This window comes from Pristiophorus japonicus, chromosome 3, assembly GCF_044704955.1.
Source record: "Pristiophorus japonicus isolate sPriJap1 chromosome 3, sPriJap1.hap1, whole genome shotgun sequence".
In the NCBI taxonomy this organism is placed as follows: domain Eukaryota; kingdom Metazoa; phylum Chordata; class Chondrichthyes; family Pristiophoridae; genus Pristiophorus; species Pristiophorus japonicus.
Genome location: NC_091979.1, coordinates 195,473,154 through 195,485,347, shown reverse-complemented (window position 1 = coordinate 195,485,347; position 12,194 = coordinate 195,473,154). Strand labels below are relative to the sequence as shown.

The window sequence follows — 12,194 nt, the reverse complement described above, 5'->3', positions numbered from 1 at the left end:
CCCTGCTGGGCTGATGGGTTCTGCTTTGGGGTCAACCGTGGTGCCGGTTGCCACTGGTATGTATGTTGGGGGGATCAAAAAAGGTAAGGTCCAAGGTGGGTTGCTCCGTGAATCTGAGTTTGATTTGGTCCAAGTGTTTCCGGTGATTGAGTCCATTTGAAAGTTTGACCCGAAACACCCTGCTCCCCTCTTTGGCCACGACAGTGCTGGGAAGCCACTTGGGACCGTGTCCATAACTTAATACAGGATCATTGATTTCAATTTCGCGTGACACATTTGCGCTATCATGGTATGCACTTTGTTGAAACCGCCTGCTCTCTACTTGTTCATGTAGGTCAGGGTGAACCAACGAGAGCCTCGTCTTAAGTGCTCTTTCCATGAGCAGTTCAGCAGGTGAGATCCCAGTGAGTGAGTGAGGTTTTGTGCGGTAGCGAAGCAGGACTCGGGATAGGCAAGTCTGCAGTGAGCCTTCAGTTACCCTCTTCAAGCCTTGCTTGATGGTTTGCACTGCTCGTTCTGCCTAACAATTGGACGCTGGTTTAAACGGGGCAGATGTGACATGTTTGATCCCGTTACGGGCCATGAGTTCTTTGAACACAGCATTGGTAAAACATGGCCCGTTGTCGGTCACTAGGACATCAGGTAGGCCGTGTGTGGCAAACATGGCCCACAGGCTTTCAGTAGTGGCAGCGGACGTGCTAGCCGACATTCAATCCACTTGGAGTACGCGTCTACAACCACAAGGAACATTATACCCAAGACAGGCCTGCATAGTCGACGTGTACCCTAGACCACGGTTTGCAGGGCCAAGACCATAAACGTAGCGGCGCCTCCCTGGGTACATTGCTTAACTTACATCTGTGAACGCAGGACTCCAAGTCCACATCGATACTGGGCCACTACACGTGGGACCTGGCTATCGCTTTCATCATTACGATGCCTGGGTGGGTATTGTGGAGGTCATTGATGAAGGTGTCTCTGCCCTCCTTGGGGACCACCACTAGATTGCCCCACAGAAGGCAGTCTGCCTGTATAGACATTTCATCTTTGCGCCGCTGGAACGGCTTTATATCTTCCTGTATTTCCACTGGGACACTGGACCAGCTCCCGTGAAGCACACAGCTTTTGACTAGCAATAATAAGGGGTCCTGGCTTGTCCAGGTTTTGATCTGAGGGCAGTGACGGGTAATTGCTCACTCTCAAATGCTTCCATAACCATGGCTAGATCTGCGGACTGCGCCATTTTCACCCCCGCGGTGGGCAATGGCAGCCTATTGAGAGCATCAGCGCAGTTTTCTGTGCCTGGCCTGTGGCGGATGGCGTAGTTGTATGCAGACAACGTAAGCGCTCATCTCTGGATGCGGGCCGATGCATTGGTATTTAGCCCTTTACTCTCGGAGAACAGGGATATAAGCCACTTATGGTCAGTTTCCAATTCAAAAGCCCAAACAGGTATTGATGCATTTTTTTTTACCCCATAGACACACGCGAGCGCTTCTTTCTCAATCATGCTGTCGGCTCTCTCGGCCTTAGACAGACTCCTGGATGCATAAGCAATCGGTTGCAGTTTCCCAAAATCATTAGCTGGTTGCAATACACACCAGACGCCTTGACAACGTATCACATGCCAATACCAAATGCTTACATGGATCATACAACACAAGCAATTTGTTTGAGCATAACAATTTTCTCGCTTTTACAAGGGCATTTTCTTGGCTTTTGCCCCAAACCCATTCGTCCACTTTTCATAGTAAGACATGCAGTGGTTCTAACAGTGTGCTGAGACCCGGAGTAAGTTACCAAAGTAGTTCAGGAGTCCCAGAAACGACCGCAGCTCAGTCACATTCTGTGGCCTCGGTGCGTTCTCGATTACCTCAGTCTTCGCGTTGGTGGGCCTGATGCCGTCCGTCGCAATCCTCCTTCACAGAAACTCCACTTCAGGTGCCAGGAAAACGCACTTTGAGCGTTTTAACCTGAGACCCATGCGGTTGAGTCAACTAAGGACCTCCTCCAGGTTCTGCAGATGCTCAACTGTGTTCCGACCTGAGACCAAGATGTCGTCCTCGAAGACCACGGTGTGTGGGACCGACTTCAGTAAGCTTTCCATGTTTCTCCGGAATATCGCTGCCACTGATCGGATTCCAAACGGGCATATGTTATAAACAAAAAGGCCTTTGAGCGTGTTGATGCAGGTGAGGGCCTTCGATGATTCCTCCAGTTCCTGAAGTCAGATCCAGCTTCGCGAACGTCTTTCCTCCCGCCAGCGTTGCAAAGAGGTCTTTGGCCTTTGGTCATGGGTATTGGTCCTGCAGGTAGAAACGATTGATAGTTACTTTGTAATCGCCACAGATTCTGATGGTGCCGTCTCCCTTGAGGACTGGGACGATAGGACTGGCCCACTCGTTGAACTCGATCAGGGAAATGATGCCCTCTCTTTGCAGCCGGTCTAGCTCAATCTCTACCCTCTCATCATGTACTGTACTGCTCTCGCCTTGTGATGGATGGGTCGCGCCCCCGGAATTAGGTGGATCTACACTTTTGCTCCTTGAAATTTCGTGATGCCTGATTTGAACAGCGAAGGAAATTTGTTTAAGACCTGGGCGCACGAAGTGTCAGCGGGCGATAGCGCTCGGACATCGTCCCAGTTCCAGTGTATCTTTCCAAGCCAGCTCCTGCCAAGCAGCGTGGGACCATCGCCCTGTACCACCCAGAGTGGTAGCTTGCGCACCGCTCCATCGTGGGAGACCTTTACTGTAGCACTGCCGATTACAGGAATCAGATCTTTTGTATAAGTTCTTAGTTTTGTGCGAATTGGAGTTAAGACCGGCCTTGAAGCCTTGTTGCACCACAACCTTTCGAAAGTCTTTTTGCCCATGATGGATTGGCTCGCACCCGTGTCCATCTCCATTGATACCAGGAGTCCATGTAGTTCAACATTCAGCGTTACTGGGGGACAATTCGTGGTGAATGTGTGCACCCCATGTATCTCTGCCTCTTCGATCTGAGGCTCTGGTTCGTCGTGATCCTCCGTGGATTTGTCCTCCTCTGCAACCTGGTGGTTTGCAGGTTTAACAGGCTTTTCAGCTCGCCTGCACACTCGTTAGAGATGTCCTATTGTTCCACAGCCCTTGCAAACGTACTCTTTGAATCGGCGTGAATGTAAATGATGATCACCTCTGCAGTGCCAACAAGGTGTTAATGGCCTTGCATTCATCACCCTTGATAGTAGACTCCGAGACATCTGTGGACGTGTAGCTGCAGATATGTGTGACCTGCCCTGTATGTTACAATTCAAAAATAACATCACTTTGTTCACAGTACTTATAGCAGCACTTGTGTGCTGAGAGATTTGCTTTGTATTGTCACTAGTGGCACCTGGGCTATCGCTATGGCCTTACTCAAGGTTAGAGTCTCTACAGTCAAAAGTTTGCGAAGTATGGTTTCGTGGCCAATGCCAAGTACGAAAAAGTCTCTGAGCATGTGCTCCAAATGTCCTTCAAATTCGCAATGTCCTGCAAGGCGTCTTAGCTCGGCGACATAACTCGCCACTTCCTGGCCTTCAGACCTTTTGAAGGTGTAGAACCGGTACCTCGCCATCAGAACGCTTTCCTTTGAGTTCAAATGCTCTAGGACAAGTGTGCACAAATCGTCGTACGATTTCTCCGTGGGTTTCACTGGAGTGAGCAGATTCTTCATGAGGTCATACGTTGGTGCCCCGCAGACGGTGAGGAGGATCGCCCTTTGTTTGGCATGAAGTATTGGTCGAGTCGCTCCATAAAAGTTTCCGAATCATCTCCCTCCAAGAATTTCTCCAGGATGCCCACTGTTCTCTGTATCTTTGGGTTCGCTATCTGTTGTTGTTGTGAATGAAGAACGAACCAGACTGAAAACTGTGAGCTCAAAGTAAAGTGTGACCTTAGTCTTTTATTGCAGGTCTCCAAAGTGCCTCTCCAACCTGTGAAGCCTCCTTAAATACCTGTGCTCCCAAGGAATTATGGGATCCCTTGGAACTCCAGGGGATGAGCCCTCTGGTGGCTATACAGAGTAAATACAAGTATACATATATAACAGTGATGCTGGCAATCTTCTACCTTTACAAAAAATGCAATAAAACAGTCTACCATAATAACTAATATTCTTTGAAAGTGGCATTTGTAAAGTGTGACATTTAGAATCAGTAAAATGCAGATTTGGTTATAAGACAGCTCTTTGTTAAAATGCGATTTTGGTTGACTCAGCTAGTGAGATGTGAGATGGATAAGGAGTTCACCTACTAGCCATTAACCCACGTGAGCGAGATCCAACTCCAGCTCGGACTGATGGTATGAAAGTCTCCTCTCTCTACTGACTGTAAAGGGCCTAACATTGAATGCTCAATCCAGTCAGTCCCAATCGAGTTCAAAGTGGCAGAATTAAAGACAATTTTATGCTGTCGACACACACCCATTGACCCAGGTCCAAACTTATTTTACATAGGACGTTTCCAGCTAGCAGAGACAAAAGACTTAAGAATAGAATCATGGAAATTTACAGCACAGCAGGAGACCATTCGGCCCATCGTGTCTACGCCGGTCAAAAAAGAGCTATCCAGCCTAATCCTACTTTCAAGCTCTAGGTCCATAGCCTTGCAGTTTACGGCATCTCAAGCGCACATCCAAGTACTTTTTAAAATGTGATGAGGATTTCTGCCTCTACCACCCTTTCAGGCAGTGAGTTCCAGATACCCACCACCCTCTGGGTGAAAAAAGTTCTCCTCAACTCCTCTCTAATCCTTCTACCAATTACTTTAAATCTATGCCCCCTGGTTATTGATCTCTCGGCTAAGGGAAATAGCTGCTTCCTATCCACTCTATCTAAGCCACTCATAATTTTATGGACATAGTTATTTGCACTAGAAAAATGCTCTGATTGGGTCTCTGATCTAATGACCTTATTGCTGATTGGTCCCCTTGGAGTATAAGACATACCCAGCAGTTTCTCTGGAATGTGTAATTAGAACTGCCCAGCCCAAGTTCTCAGTGACTTTGCAAAGTGTAATTCGAGCCATTCTGACTGCCGACACCAAACAGGAGAGAGCTTTCCCCCTACCTGCCCAAGTTCCTGCCCCATCCCAGCCCAAGTTCCTGACAACCCAGACCAAGTTCCTAGTCCCCCCCAGCCGAAGTTCATGCCCCCCACTACAACCGAAGTTCCTGCCTCATCCCAATCCAAGTTCCTGACACCCCCAGCCCATGTTTTTGACTTCCCTAGCCCACGTTCATGCCCCCCAGCCGAAATTCCTGATGCCCCCAGCCCAAGTTCCTGACCTTACCCACCCACCCCCCCCTCCACCGCCCGCCACCCCCGCCCTCCTCCCACCGCACCATAGATGGGGCATTGTGTGTGGGTCATAAATTGTTAACAGGTTTATTGGATATGAAGTGAGTAGTGACAGTGTCGTGACTTCTGGATTTAATCCACTCCAATGATGTCCCTTGTCTCACCCTCTGCCGCATCCTCTCTCTCTCTCCCCAGTCTCGCTCTCCCTCCCCAGTCTCTCGCTCGCTCTCCTCCAGTCTCCCTCTCCCCCCAGTCTCTCACACTCTTCCCCCCAGTCTTTCTCACTCTCACCTCCAAGTCTCCCTCTCTCCCTTCCACTAGTCTCTCTCCCTCCCCCCCCCCACCAATTTCTCTCCCTCCCTCTCCCAGTCTCTCTCTCCCCAGTCCCTCTATCTCCCACCTCCGATATTTTCTATCCCATAGAAGGCTGCAAAAATGTTCATGTAGATAATCACAGCAATACTCTAGGCGAAGGTCCTGAAGATAATCCAAAAGCTAGAAGCAGCTCCACATGGTTCATTGTTCAGCTGCAGCTCTGGCTTCCTCGTATGTTGCCCTACGCATGCATGACCAATCTACTTGTCATGCTACTTCAGGGATCTGTGGACATGCACTCCAAGCTCCCTCTGTTCCTCTACATTTCTCAGTGTCCTACCATTTATTGTGTATTCCCTTGTCTTGTTAGCCCTCCCCAAATCCATTATCTCAAAGTCCGGATTGAATTCTATTTGCCACTTTTCTGCCCAAGGGCCGTGCGGTGCTTTGTTGGCTGGCGTGGACACGATGAGCCAAAATGGCTACCTTCTGTGCTGTAAATTTCTATGTTTCTATATACCTATCTGACCAGTCCATTGATATCTTCCTGCAGTCTTTCTTCCTCACTATCAACCATGTTATGTCTTCTGTAGTGACCTTAGTCCTTTATTGATAACTCCAGAGTGAGGATCACACATGGTGGCCTGCCTTTTATACTAGGCCAGGGACACGTACAGGTAACCGACAAGTCTCCCACTGCTGTGCCCTCTGGTGGCACACCTTGTAATAGTACAAGCAGTAACCATGTAGGATACACAAAATGGAAGGTGCCTATGCGTGAGTTCTTTTAACATGGGGTGGCCACTGCACACCGGCTTAGCTGAAAAAGGTCTTGGTCCAGTGGCAAGGGGGTCCAAGACAACTGGAGACCAGGCACAGCTCTATAAGCCTAACTGTCTACAGCGAAGTGTTGGCCGCAAGCTCGGCGCCGAGTAGCGCCACTGAAGCTTGGCTGGGGGGCATGCATTAGGAAGATGACTTCCAAAGAGTTAAAAGTTGATAAAAATTCCCAATTTATTTCAAAAGTTTCTAAGAGTTGTTAAAAAGTCTAAGATGTAAATCAATAATAGATGTTTAAAAGTCTAAAATGTAAGTTTTAAAAGTTATCCCAACTTATTTAAAAAGTTTAAAGGTTGATTAAAAGTTTAAAAAATTAATTAAAAGTTAGTCAGGAGTTTAAGACGTTGGGTTGAATGCCGCCGCTGTGGTCCCTTCGGCCGGTTCCATGTCCCCGGAGTCACTTCGGCCGGTTTCACGTTCCCCCAATCTGTCAGCACAATGAATATCTGGTGTGCGACCACAGGAACAGGCATGGGCAGGTGTGGTGTCCTTTTGGCTGGGATGGCCCGGGACTGATGTGATGTCCTTTCGGCCGGTGCTGGATCCCTTCGGCCTGGGACAGAAGCGGCCGGCGCGGGGTCCCTTCGGCAACTGCAAGGCAACGTTTATTTGTTGTCCTGCTGGGGCTGCTCAGGGCCCGCTTTATGTTGTCCCGCTGGGGTTGTTCAGCCATCAAAGAACTCACTTTGGGAGTGGAAGAAAGTCCTCCTCGATTCCAAGGGACTGCCTATGAATGAATGAAGGATACATGACATCACTCTCTCCCAAGCCTTTAGTGCAAATCACCTCTGCATTGACTGTGCTCTGGGCTTAGCTGTATCTGGTTGACCTTTGGCGGGTCATTTCTATCTTGGGTGAGTGATTACTGCCAACGAAACACCAGAGTGCAGGTTCACGTCCAGCCACTAAAAGGCGCCACTCTGTGCACAGTACTTGCTGAGTTTGAGTCCTGAGGATGAATCATCTGCCTAGAGCCGCAGGTCGAGGTAATGAATGCCTGGCTCACAGAGATGGCCTTCTGCAGTGTGACTGTGGTATCCACAGACAGTAGCTTATGGAAGAAGGCCCTCATGGCCAATTCCAATGACAAAGATGTCCCGCAGCATTTCGGTGAGGTGGTCGCCGAAATCCACACGGTGCCGCCAGCCTCCTGAGGTCTGCAGCATATTTCGCGATTTCCTGGCCTTCGGGCCGTCGGTGAGTGTAAAACCGGTGTCTGGCTGCGAGGATGCTCTCTTTGGGCTGGAGTTGTTCTTAGATCAGCTTTACAAGCTCCTCATACGTCTTGGTTGTTGTCTTCGCTGGTGCCAGCAAGTCCCTGACGAGGCCATAGACAGTGGGCCCACAACTGGTTAGCAGGATAGCTCGGCGCTTATCAGCCAGTGTGGCCGGATTGTCGCCTGTCAGGACGTTTGCTGTGAAGAAATAGTCGAGCCTCTCGACAAAGGCGTCCCAATCATCACCATCGGATATCTGCTGCAATGTACCAAGAGTAGCCATTTTCGCGTGAAGGTCCGTAATCTCGTCGCCAATTGTTATGTCTTTAGATGCTCTGATAATGACTCCACGAGGCAATGTGTTGTACTTGAACTGTAGTGACCTTAGTCTTTTATTGATAACTCCAGAGTGTGGATCACACATGGTGGCCTGCCTTTTATACTCGGCCAAGCACACCTGTACAGGTAACCTGCAAGTCTCCCACTGTGGTGCCTTCTGGTGGCACACCTTGTAATAGTACAAGCAGTAACCATGTAGGATACATGACATCCCACATGGTCAATTATTGTATCATCTGTAAACTTTTTAATTATATCCCCTATTTTGAAGTCTAAACCATTGATATATACGACAAAAAGCAAGGGAGTCTGGGAAGGATTCCAACTCAGATCCCAAACAAGAAAGGGTCAATGTGCTAACGCTCTCAAAGGAGTGAAATTCAACTTAACGTTTGCTTGTTTTACACTAGGAAAATGATTATCAGGTGCAGTGTAAAATGAGCTGCCAATTCCCTATTGCCAGTTTTGCTCGACTGCCGAAAATTAATTTCAATCTCAATGTCTCAACTGTGAAAAGAGAGAGAAAGGTGAGGGAATGAGAAATAGTGAGAGAGAATAAGAGATAGAAGAGGGTAAGAGAGTGTGGGAGGAAAGGAGAGAATGAGAATGAAATGTAGAGAAGTTGGCAAGGAGAGAAAGGGTGAAGGTAAAAGGGCAAAGGTTCGAGATAGAGGGGTGGAGAGAGGAGAAGCAGAGAGACGGAAGAGGGTAAGAGAAAGGGATATGCAAAGTACGGTAGTGCAGTGGTTGTTACTGGAATATAATAGAGGCTTGGACTAATCATCCAGAGGACATGAGTTCAAATCCCAGCATTGCTGTTTGAGAATTTGAATTCTGTTTAAAAAATATGGAAATAAAATAACTGGTAAAAGTGACCATGAAATTGTTGGACTGTTGCAAAAGTTCAGCTGGCTCACACATGTCTTTTAGGGAAGGAAATCTGCTGTCCTTACCCTTCTGGTCTATATGTGACTCCAGTCCCACACCAACGCTGTTGACTCTTAACTGTTCTCTGAAGTGGCCTAGGAAGCCCCTCAGTTGTATCAAAGCAACAGTTCAAGAATAAGGCTCACTACGAACCTTCTCAGGATGAGAGATGGGCAATAACGAGTGATGTCCACATCCTGACAATGAATTTTTAAAATGAGATTGGAAGTGAAAAAGAGGGTAGCTGAGCTATCGAGAAAGGTAAGAGAAAAGGAGGAAAAGATAGAGGAGTGAAAGAAAGAGGGTGGAGGGACCAGGTGGGAGTGAGTTGGGAGGGTAAGTGAAAAGAAGAGAGGGGAAAGAGAGGGTGGCAAGTGATGCGATTAGCAAAAGGAAGAGGGAAAAATGAATATTGAATATTACTATCACCTGTATATATAATAGAAGTGTTTTTCTACCCCATTTCCCATCCCACCATTTTTGTCCCTGCACCAAGCACAGCTCCATTCTGTGTCAAGAACTTGATCTCCATTCAGCGTGGCTCCAAGTTTGAGATCGAAGAATCGAGACTGCATCGTAGGAGTGTTCAATCTAGATTTTTGGGTGCCACATGTCATGGGGTCTCGGAGACCAAATATAAAGTTCCAATCCATATTCCATTAATTGGCTTAGATCGCAAGTTTCTGGTGCTAACAGACCTTTCGAGTTATGATTTAGGATTTATCCACCAATGAGGCAACAGCCAGAAGAACAGTCCCTTTTCAAACCTCCAGACCTCTGCAGTCAAACAGGGCAAACTGGTGAATAAGAAGTAACTGAGATGCCTGTGCTTCAATAGCCAGCTGGTCAGGGTTCTGGGTCACCTTCCATCCATTAGAACCACAGAATGGACAGCACTGTTCTATAACTCAGTGCACCAGAACTCCCAATCACTACCATGCTAGCCATATAAGTGATGCCCCACACGCTCCAGGTGAGCCACACTTCTAGCTTTTCCCTCTCTTTCACATTTGTACGCACACAGGGGCTGACACTGAGATATGAATAAGTAACGGATATGTTCTGCATGTGCAGGAATCAACAGTGAAAAATTAGGAGAAAGGGGAGGAGAGAGGAACAGAAAGGGAAAGAAGAAAGTGGGATTAGGCTGGATATCTCTTTTTCAGCTGGCACAGACACAATGGGCCAAATGGCCTCCTTCTATGCCATAAATTCCTATGATTCTATGAAGGGGAGGGGCAGTAAATCAATTTGTTTCAACTCCAAGTTCTGTACACTCAAAGTAAAAGGCCCACTATTGATCATTAATGATGCTGATCAATCATAGCACCTTCAGCTTAAAATGTAATTGTTATTGGAGTGTCAAATAGTGGGGGAACTCCACCATCAGAGGAAATAATTTTCTATCAAATCCGTTAGTCATCTTAAACACCTCAATCAGTTCACTTTAATCTTCTACGCTCAAGGGAATACAAGACTTGTCTATGCAATCTGTCCTCATAATTTAACCCTCTGAGCCCCGGTATCATTCTGGTGAATCTGCATTGCACCCCCTCCAAAATATCTTTCCTGCTGCAACATAACTTTCACCCCTTTGTATTCCAGCCTTCTTGAGAAAAAGGTCAACATTCCATTAGACTTTTAAATATTGTTTTGCAATTATCCACAAGGGGGAGATTATCAACCATCTTGGCTGAAAGCTATGGACCCAACCTCCTGACTGCCAATAGATGAGGAAAAAAGATAGAAATTACTGGAGAAGGGAGAACTTCACCCTACCTCCAATCATTCCCCATAGAAAATACCACAAAAAATAATGGGGTGAAAATTGTAGTCAGAGATTTCCTTCGTACGAACACCACCGATCCCCCAAAATATCTACGAAAGTACCTGGTGGTCCCGGAGGAACGTAGGATCCCGGTCGGAGGCCTAGATTCGCTGCACAGAGCACGGGAAGATGTCTTTCAGATACGTACATACAAGTTGGAGTCACGTGGGCCTGGACCACCAATCACTATGCAGTATTCTCATTGATAAAAATGGGAACTCCGTTTGTATGAGTCCCCATTACTATCAATGAGAATAACCCCCTAAAACACCGAAACACAGCATAATAAATAAATAAACCACATATTTAAAATTAATTGAAATTAAATGTAATTAAATGTTTTAGAACAAAAAAACATTTTTGGAAATTTTTTTTAATGTGTTATAATAATGTTAAAAATAAACTTACCTTAATGGACAAGATTTTTAATATAAAAATGAATGTTTAAATTACATTTTTATATGTTGATGTGGAGGATCTGTCTACAGAAATCTTGACAAAATCGGAAAAGCCGGTTTTTAGCATATGCGCATCGCGCCCCGAAAACCAGCTTTTGCAAGGCCTCGCCGGGTCCCTGTGTACTTTGGATGGACCCAGTGAGGCCGGAATTTTCAGCCCAATGATTTAATAGAGGTGTTCAAAATTATGAAGGGTTTTGATAGAGTAAGTAGAGAGAAACTGTTTCCACTGGCAGGGGTCGATAACCAGAAAACACAGATTTAGGATAATTGGCAAAAAAAGCGAGAGGGGAGATGAGGAGAATTTTTTTTTTAAACACGAGTTGTTATGATCTGGAATGTACTTCCTGAAAGGATGATGGAAGCAGATTCAATAGTAACTTTCAAAAGGGAATTGGATATATACTTGAAAAGCAAACATTTGCAGGGCTTTAGGGAAAAGAGCAGGGCAGTGGGACTAATTAGACAGCTCTTTCAAAGAGCCAGCACAGGCATGATGGGCCAAATGGCCTCCTTCTGTGCTGTTTGATTCTATGAAGAAAGAAAGTCAAGAAAAGCTTAAGCTTAGAAATAACTGCTGGTGCTATTAGCTGATGAAAGTTTAACATGTCTGTATGAGATTTCTCTGCCTGCTTCTTTCACAGAAATGCTATATAGGTTAATAGTTGCATTGAAATGATGGCCAAAGAAATGTCAAAGGCTTGCCCACTAATAAGCATTTCCAAGTTTTAATTGCTATTAAACAGAAAGCAGCATTACTCCAGGTGTTAAATTATGCTGAACGAATGTCCCAGACTGACCGACTACTTATCGGAAGGGGAGGGGGCGATAACATCTAATTATCCTCATTAATCGAATCATGTGTTCGACAACCATATCCATTAATGTCAGAAGGAGTGCTGCTGGTGACAATCACTCACTGATGTCACGGCGCGGGAGTGCCTGATGCCC

General features: G+C 46.5%; 1 protein-coding gene across 3 annotated transcripts in view; it reads right to left on the bottom strand.

Moving 5' to 3' along the window:
- Window positions 1–12,194, bottom strand: part of lrrc3 (leucine rich repeat containing 3) — a 121,615-nt gene that overhangs the window by 76,308 nt on the left and 33,113 nt on the right. The window lies entirely within an intron of this gene.